Source organism: Zophobas morio, unplaced genomic scaffold (assembly GCF_036711695.1).
Source record: "Zophobas morio isolate AGI-343-1 ecotype UQ-CSIRO unplaced genomic scaffold, CSIRO_AGI_Zmor_V1 ptg000011l, whole genome shotgun sequence".
In the NCBI taxonomy this organism is placed as follows: Eukaryota; Metazoa; Arthropoda; class Insecta; order Coleoptera; family Tenebrionidae; genus Zophobas; species Zophobas morio.
Window position 1 is genome coordinate 19,840,848 of NW_026972116.1, and position 8,765 is coordinate 19,849,612.

Below are 8,765 nucleotides of genomic sequence, written 5' to 3' on the forward strand. Positions count from 1 at the left end.
AAGATCAACCACTTTCTTCACACTTGGGAGCAATTATAAAATTTCAATATCAGCCTGTCTATAAAGTTTTTTCATCAGTGGTAAACACAAAAGGGTCACCACTGAAATCAATAAAAACATCATAAACCAGACGGAAAAGTACTAGTGATTGAAGGTAATTTCATGCAGCGTGTAATTTGGAACACTTCCATCCCACAAAACTTGTCTCCAAGAACTAAAATCGTCACACTTTATAGACGAAAAGAGAAAAAATCATATTGATATTTATTGCAATGTAATGACTCCAGTATAATGTGCTACTTCAAGTTATAATCTGGATAATTAATGTTTTTCGGCTGCATTTTTTGAACGAATTCATAAATATTTCGACGTGAATTTGCTCACATTTTTTAATTGTTTAAATTATGTTTGAACCCAGACACTGTCTGAGAAGTTTAGCAATGAAAGTGAGCTGTGGGGGCAGTGCCAAATGAAAAATATTGCAGGAAAGAGTCAACATTAAGGACCATTTAGAACCGAAACAATAGTCTGCAGAAATTATTCTGCTTTGTTTATATTTTTCTCATAATTATCTATTGTTAGAATTTATAATTTTATTTCGGTTGACGGTAGAATGGAAGCCCAAACATCAAATATTATTTAGTAGATGATTGTATCTATAAGGTTTCAGTACGTCGTCTTGTTCCACAATCTTCTACTATTTAAAAAAATGAATTGTAAACAAACAATAATATGCACAAATAGATACTAAAACCACACAATTGTTAAAATAAGATTGATTTTGGTCAACGACTGAACAATATTAGGAGTAACCACTGGAATAAACAGGGGGTGGGTGGGCGGGGCTATTGCTTGTTTACAAAAGATTCTGTAGGAAAAAGTTAAACTTAGCCCCGCCCACCAACCCATTTTCTCATTTTTTGCTTCAGAAATAAGAAATAAATGTTATAGCAAATAAGTAGTACAACAAAAAACTTACGACTAACGCATTTTTTTTAGCAGCCTACTTTCTATTAGTTCCCTTTCTCACTTTACAAAAGAACATACAATTCGCCCCGCCCACCCACCCTGGCTCCATTTCAGTAATTCATTTTGTCTAATTCGAATGAAAGGTGGATTTCAAATGAAGAAAGATAAAATCGTTAGAATGCGAACAGCTTGTGTGGGCGGGGCTAGTATCGGCTAAGATAAGATTGATTTTGGTAAATGACATATCTGCTAAGAAAAAAAGGGTGGGTGGGCGTGGCTACGGCTTGCTCATAAAACTAGAAAAAAGCTGAATTTTGGCCCTGCCGACCTCCTTTCTCCATTTCACTGACTTCTTTTATTTAGTATAAAATGGTAATTGAAAAATAACAGTATTGTATTCCCAAAATTTTCTGGGAAAATAGAGGAGCCGTTCCTGATTTAATCAATAAAATAAATTGACTCATTTATTAATTTTTTTGAGTCACTTGTTTAAACAAATCTAAAAAATATGAATGCAGTTACTGATAAACCACAAGTATTAACTCATCATATTTTGCACATTTAAGATTATTCAGCAAAATTTTGAGGTGACGTCATCACTTTTTTAGGGGGGATGAGCACATACATTTTGATTAAAAATTTACCATGCTTATGATAACGTCAAAATTTCTGCAATATTTCAAAGCATTCGGTTTTGTAGTTCCTGATTAAATCAATAAAATGAATTCAGGCATTCATTTTTTTTTAATCACCCTGTGTATACAAATCCAAAAAATATGAATGTATTGATAAATTACAAGCACAAACTCATCATATTTTTTATTCGGCAAAATTTTGAGCAGACGTCATCAACTTTTTGAGGGGATAAGTAAATATATTAAACATTTACCATGCTTATCACAACTTTAAAACATCTGCAAGATTCCAAACCATTCTGTTTTGCAGTTTCAAAATTAAACTGCAAAGTGTCGTTTCATAATTTTGATTTTTTTTTCCAAAAATATGTACCTTTCGGGTAAAAATTCAATACGGGGTCATAAACTACCCATTTACTACGTACAGTTTTGAAGTGACGTCATCACATTATTGGTGGCAATGATTAGAGAAGTTTTGATTATCATTTTACCATCTACATGATATTCCTAATATAAATACAAAATTTGACAACAATTGGCCGAGTACTTTCGGAGATTATCTGTCTAATAAAAGTCCGGGACGACAGACAGACGAACAGACGGACAGATAGACGGAAACTGAAGACCTATTTTTTCGTATTGTAGGTGTCATGAAAGGTCGAGGAAACGTAAAAGTAGAGAGTTATTATTTATTAAAAACATAAGATGTCGCCATCGAAAATAAAACAAATTATAGTTGGCTGTAAAACTAGTTGGTACCGGATGTTCAATTGAAAAAGTCATCAAGTTGGCCTTGATTTTTGTAAACATTGTGAAATATTTCTTCAATAAACCTTCAATAATAATGACAGCTGACAACGCGGAAATGTCAGTTATACACAACAGTACGGATTAATGAAACACATGCGTTTCGCGATAGATTTTTTTTGTCAAAGCAAGGCCAACTTGATGACTTTTTGAATTAAACACACGTTACTACTGACATATTACATCATTCTGTCGATTCGTCACCTGTCAGTGTCACAGCTTAAATACTAAACTACAGCGTAATCAACTGTTTGAGTTGATATAAATTAAGTTTGACTGAAATTTGACACATAATTATCATTGACATGTTATAACCAAATTTTCTTGACCGCTTGAAAGTGACATAACCAGAGATATGTAAAAGACATTTACTTTTACATATCTCTGGACATAACGCCAAGCACTTGGATCAGGTTTGACAATAGCAGCACAAAAAAAAAAAAAAACAAAATTAGATGTCATTCAAACGGTATTTGTTGATCACAATGTATATTTTCCTAGGTATAGTTTTAATCTGAAGGATGAAAATTAGGCAAGATTTTAATTTTAAAAAGATATTAATTATTATTAAAGCGAATATTTGTGTTGGTAATACTTAACTATTGATAGGAGTAGGCCTAATTTAATTTAATTTAATTTAATTATTTACAAACGTAATGAGAAGTCAACTTATTAATCATCATAAAATTTTAAATATGTTGTCAACCTAACAAAAAAAATTACAATCTTTAATAGTCACTCAGTATTTTCGAACAGAAATAATTTAGATCCAGTTTTTCAATGTTTTTTAATATAATATACAATGTGATCAAAACGTACTATTTCAGTTGGCAATAGAATTAACCAATTTCAGAATCATTTTAATAATATTCAGTGACAAATTTTGACATAAATTAAATGTTACTGTCAATTTGTCAGTTTTGACAACACTAAATAACGTGGAGTGACAGGTCTACCAATTTCAAGAAAAATGTATTCATACCAATTGAAACAGTACTTGCTGATTATGCTGTGCCCATGGTAGAAGGAGACATGGTATAGGCATCCGATGTACCAATTTAAAAATGGTCTGCGCATCCATTTGTGACGTTAGGTGGCATCAACGACCTTGTGACTTTTGTGAGCTTCGCTAGGGAAGTATAGGGAATTTCAGCTTGGGTCTGTCCAATACGTCAATTAGTTGTCGGATAACGAAAGTTTGTATTTTAAATTTCGCGCTAATTTCACCCCACTTGACGTCACACCCGATGCGTATGCCTATACCATGTCTCCTTCTACCATGGCTGTGCCATAATGTGTCCAGGAAATACGAAAGAACTAAAAAAAAACTCAACTTAAATAACTGCTCAAATCAAAAGTTTTTGTTCGGAATGCGTTACTTTAAGAATAAAATTTTATGAGTTATGATAAAGTTAAAGAACAAAAAAATAGACACAACTTCCATGTTTCAAGTTTTTCACAATGACATTTGCAGTAGGAGATTGAAAAAAAGAAGTCGCCGAGTATGCCATGAAATTTATTTTAAAATAATAATGTTGGCACTACCGTAACTGTCAAACCGAACAAAGAACGCGTTATTTTATTACCAACATTTTTTTTTAATATTTAATAATTTCATTGCTTGCTAGACGATTTTTTTTCGATTATAATATCCATTTTGGAAAATAATATTAATAGCGACGCTATGGTTGACGCAGAATCTCAGAAAAATCCATTCATTAATTTTTTTTCGGGACATTCTCTATACGCAGTTTTGAAAAATATGGACACATTGATACATCACAACTGTAAACTTTAGATACAAATTTTCTAGCAAAAGTTTGAGATCAAGAGATAAACAGCCAAATTTTATAGTGGATTTCATACCTTCTAGAGTAAATTGTCCAAGGTAAAAAATAAGAACGGATTAATAAACCACAAATATATCGGGTGAACAACATAATTTGTGATCGCAGACAGCTCTGGTAACAAAATTTTGACTTTATACTTGATCTATACGACTGTATAAAAAGTTACCAGAATCTTGCAGTAACTGAAAATTAAGAGTGTAAAAAATACCAACATACCAGCCTACGTTTTCTGAAACACAGCCAACTGCGATCACGAATTTTGTTGCTCACCGGACAGAAGCACCATTTTATAAAAATTATTTACGATTAACTTAGCAAAATTTTGAGATGGCGTCAACAAATTGTTGGTGGGGGTGATATTCCTTAAATCAGACAAAACTCTTATTGTTGTACACTCTATTAGGAGCTACAAAACGTCAGAAAAACATGAAATTAATTATTCCTTAATTGGACCGTATAAATCCTGCTACTATTATTATAAATATCGCTATAAAGATCCGAATCTAAATTACAAAAAACTGCATACCAAAAAAATACATGGCTATAATTTAATCAGCACTTTGTAACTGAATCAATAAACAAAATAATGTAACAGATTCTAAATTATTTGGGACTAATTCATAGAAAGTGGCTTAAAATTTAATGCTTTATTAAAATATTAAATGGAGCATTAAAACTGGATTTTTAGATTTTGATTTTTTGAATTCGATCACGTGCATGAATAATTTAACAACACTTTTGTAGACCGGACTTTAGTAAATAAAGCTGTTTGAAAGTGACATTCACTTAGAGTGGGACTTTTCTATTCGCTTTTGAATATACAGCAACAATTTAAATATATTTAAACTAAACTTCGTGCCATTATTGTTCTATAAAAATTATCTTAATCTTAATATTTCACAAATTTTGTTTTTTAAACACTGTTAAGTTTCCTATAAATCACCAATAAAAAATCCTCTGCGAAGTATGATGATGTTTTCAGATGACGTCATGAACTTGTGGAGGGAATAAACAAACAAATTTTGGTTAGGAGTGTTAAGATAAAATTTAAAGTAATTGATTTGGTAATTTCAGAAAGTGTCCGTCTAATAAAATAATTAAAAGACCACCAATAGACAGACAACAAAGAGACGGCACCGAGAAACTTGTCTTTTTACTTTCTACAAGCTATGAAGCGTCAAGAAAAGTTGGAATTAGACAGTCGTCAGAGTGACAAAAAATAAAATTTACGACTTGAGATGAAATCGACGTTTTGTTCACAGTGCTGAGATTAAGTGAGAAGTATTAATTTGTTTTATTAAGCGAACAGTTTCTAAAACTACTGAATCGATTACTTGGTGTACTTTATCGTGATCGTGAGGTGGTACACTGTTAACTAATTTTTTGTAACAAAATGATGACTCATCTCGAAATATTATTCTTGTTTTAAATATAGGTTACAAACCACTCTTATTTTGAGAGATTGTGTAAGAGATTTTTTGAAATTTTGGTAAGATATTAGCCGTGATTTAAAGATACAATTCATAAACCAAAATTTATCATCCTTTCCAATAAATTGGTGACGTCACCTTAAAAAATTAAATTACTACTTGTTGCTTGTGTTTTCAGCAATATGCTTTTATTTTTTAAAATTACAGTGTACGATAAAATATATTGTATCTATTATCTCACAAACATCTCATGCAGTTTTCTTGATATTCTGAGAACACAGTTATGTAACAAAAAAATATTATAAATCTTGAAAAAATTCCCGTGACGCATCTAATAGGTACTTGGTGTTTTTTAAACATTTTAATTTTGAACGTTATAGATTAGACATCTTCACTAGTAAACAGGATATTGCACCAAAAACCCGTGACACGCACAAACCAATAAATCCGTGTACGACAGTACTATAATTGTGAACGCGTTTTTGTTGTTTCTCGCTAAATTACACAATAAACCGCAACAACATAATTTAATCGACTCATTAAATATTCGCTTTACACTTTATTGAATCCGAATGGAACTGTACACAGTACAAATCTCATTAGTGACACACTGAAATAAATTTTCAGCGTCCGCGTGAAAGAACCGTTTCAGCATTCGGTATGTGATTTCAGGCTTGATACACATCTGGTACCTTTTAGCGCCATCTATTATGCTTTCTCGTTTCAGGCCAATGAGCACCATTTATTACGTTCAATGCAGACATTCACTATCACCTTACAAATGATTCGAGCTTTATCAACTCATTATATCTACCTCCGAGTTGTATTATGACGTATGTGGCAACAAACGAAACAATGAACATAAATGTAGACAAAGAAAATTTTCACAAAAAAAATGTTTCTGATAGTTAACGCGTTGTACTGTGATTTTGATTAACGACACTGTCGTTCAGAGCAAATAATGATCCGGTGATCAGTTAAAGCGTATCGTGATGGCACAATGGCGTATCGTGACATAACTTTTTACAAGGCGAAAATAGCCCCGATTATATGCTCCGGTAATAAGAATCATAAGTAAACAAATAAAGTCAATTATTCTCCCAGTAATTGCCTCAAAATTACGGGTATGCTATTGAATAAGAAAAATGAAAGTTTTAAATGGCACCGTTAGAATAGCAAAATTAATGCAGACAAACGAAAACTAATAATTTAAACAATTTCTCTGAAACTAGTTAACATAGTTTTCTTTGTTATTCAACTGACAGTACAGGCGGATTTAACAGTAGCAAAGTCATACCCACCTACTTTTTTTTTCAGCAGGATACAAATGTGAGGGTCGATTTTGTCCGGGTTGAGTCCGGAGCGCTCACGGATCAAGGTTTTCCATCACAGACTCGATTAACGCTGCCACTGAAGTGTCTCATTGTTAGATCGACAGACAAACCAATAAAAAGATAAAATAACTTTGGGCAAAAAATTCGCACCTGTCGGCCTTAAAGGTCGCTGTTGGGTAATCGGAATTGTGTGTTTGCTGAATTTTACGAATGGTTGATCGTGCGTTGAAGAATTAAAGAGTGCACGTGCGTTTTAATCATATTCGCAATGGTTACACTAATGGCCAACCGTATGCATAAAGATCAATTTTTCATTTGGTTAGTGAAAGTGCAACATCATGATGTTAATATAAATTTGTGTTAATATAAATGTATACAGAAAATCGCTTTAATACAAAGAAATTGAAAAAAGAGATTCTGGAATGGAATGATAAAGAAATTAATACACTTTCGAAAATTGTAGCGTTTTTTAATGGTAATGTAAGAAGTGAGCTCTGAAATTTATCTTTATGTAATTGGTAATTAGGCGAATATCTAAAATTGCAGACATTATTGTGAAATTTTAAATGATATGTAGCTGAAATATTTCTTATTAATATTAACTCGTAAAAAAGTATTTTTGTTGCGAGATTTAAACGATACAGTTGTTACATCGTGTGGTAATAATTTAAATTTCAAATGTCCGAAAAAGAATGACCAATATAAAAATTATAACAAAAAGTGTCCAGTATATCACTTTATTTATTAATTCTTAGTTACGATTTTTTAATTCACAATATCTACAAAGAAGTGATTGAGTTAACTTAAATTACCCACAATTAATTAATATTATTAGAGTCTGAATTAGCGAAACGTGAGCTTATTAAAACAAAGGAGGTGTCGAAACGTATCCCTGAAATGTTGAAGGTAAAACTTTCAGATATCAAAAAACGTCATAAATGAGAGTGAAGGTCGTTCTTTATTTGCCCACTGGTATTGAACGAGTCTCTAGCCGACCAGTAAAATTAGAGCTCGATCAACTGAAATAGACCTTTTGGGTGTAGAAGAAAATTGGGGGATTAAGTTGATTACTAGAAAAATTTACCATTTTAGACATGTTTTAAGTTTCTTGTTGTCGAAATAAGTATACACATATTAAGAAAACAAGGCAACATGTAGCCCCACCCACCCGCCCTGTCTCAATTGTGATGACTTTTTTTATTCGTCGTGATGAAAGAAGGCGGAGCTTAACTGCAAAATCCTTATTTCTCTACGAGAAATTAAAAACATGTTTGTGAGTATCGTGTTGTTCAAAGAATACTAATTATGTATATTAAGAAAAAAATAAGGCCAAAGATTAGGCCCCACCCATACCCGCCCCGATTTCAATTCTCAATTGTGGTGAATTTTTCATTCGTTGTCAGATCGACGGGTGGGGCTTAATTGTAAGATCCATATTTGTCTACAAGAATTTACCATTTTAAACATGTTTTAAGTTTCTTGTTCTCAAAAAACGACTACGTATATTAAGAAAAAAGGCAAAATATAAGCCCCGCCCACCCGCCCTATCTCAATTGTGAAAATTTGTTTTAATCGTCGAGAGCCAAAGGAGCGGAATTTAAGTGCAAAATCCTTATTATTTCTCTACAAGAAATTACCATGTAAGATATATTTTTGAGTATCATGTTATTCAAAGAATGCTACGAGTATGTATATTAAAACAAAATTAAAGCCAAAGATTAAGGGCCACACATGCCTGCC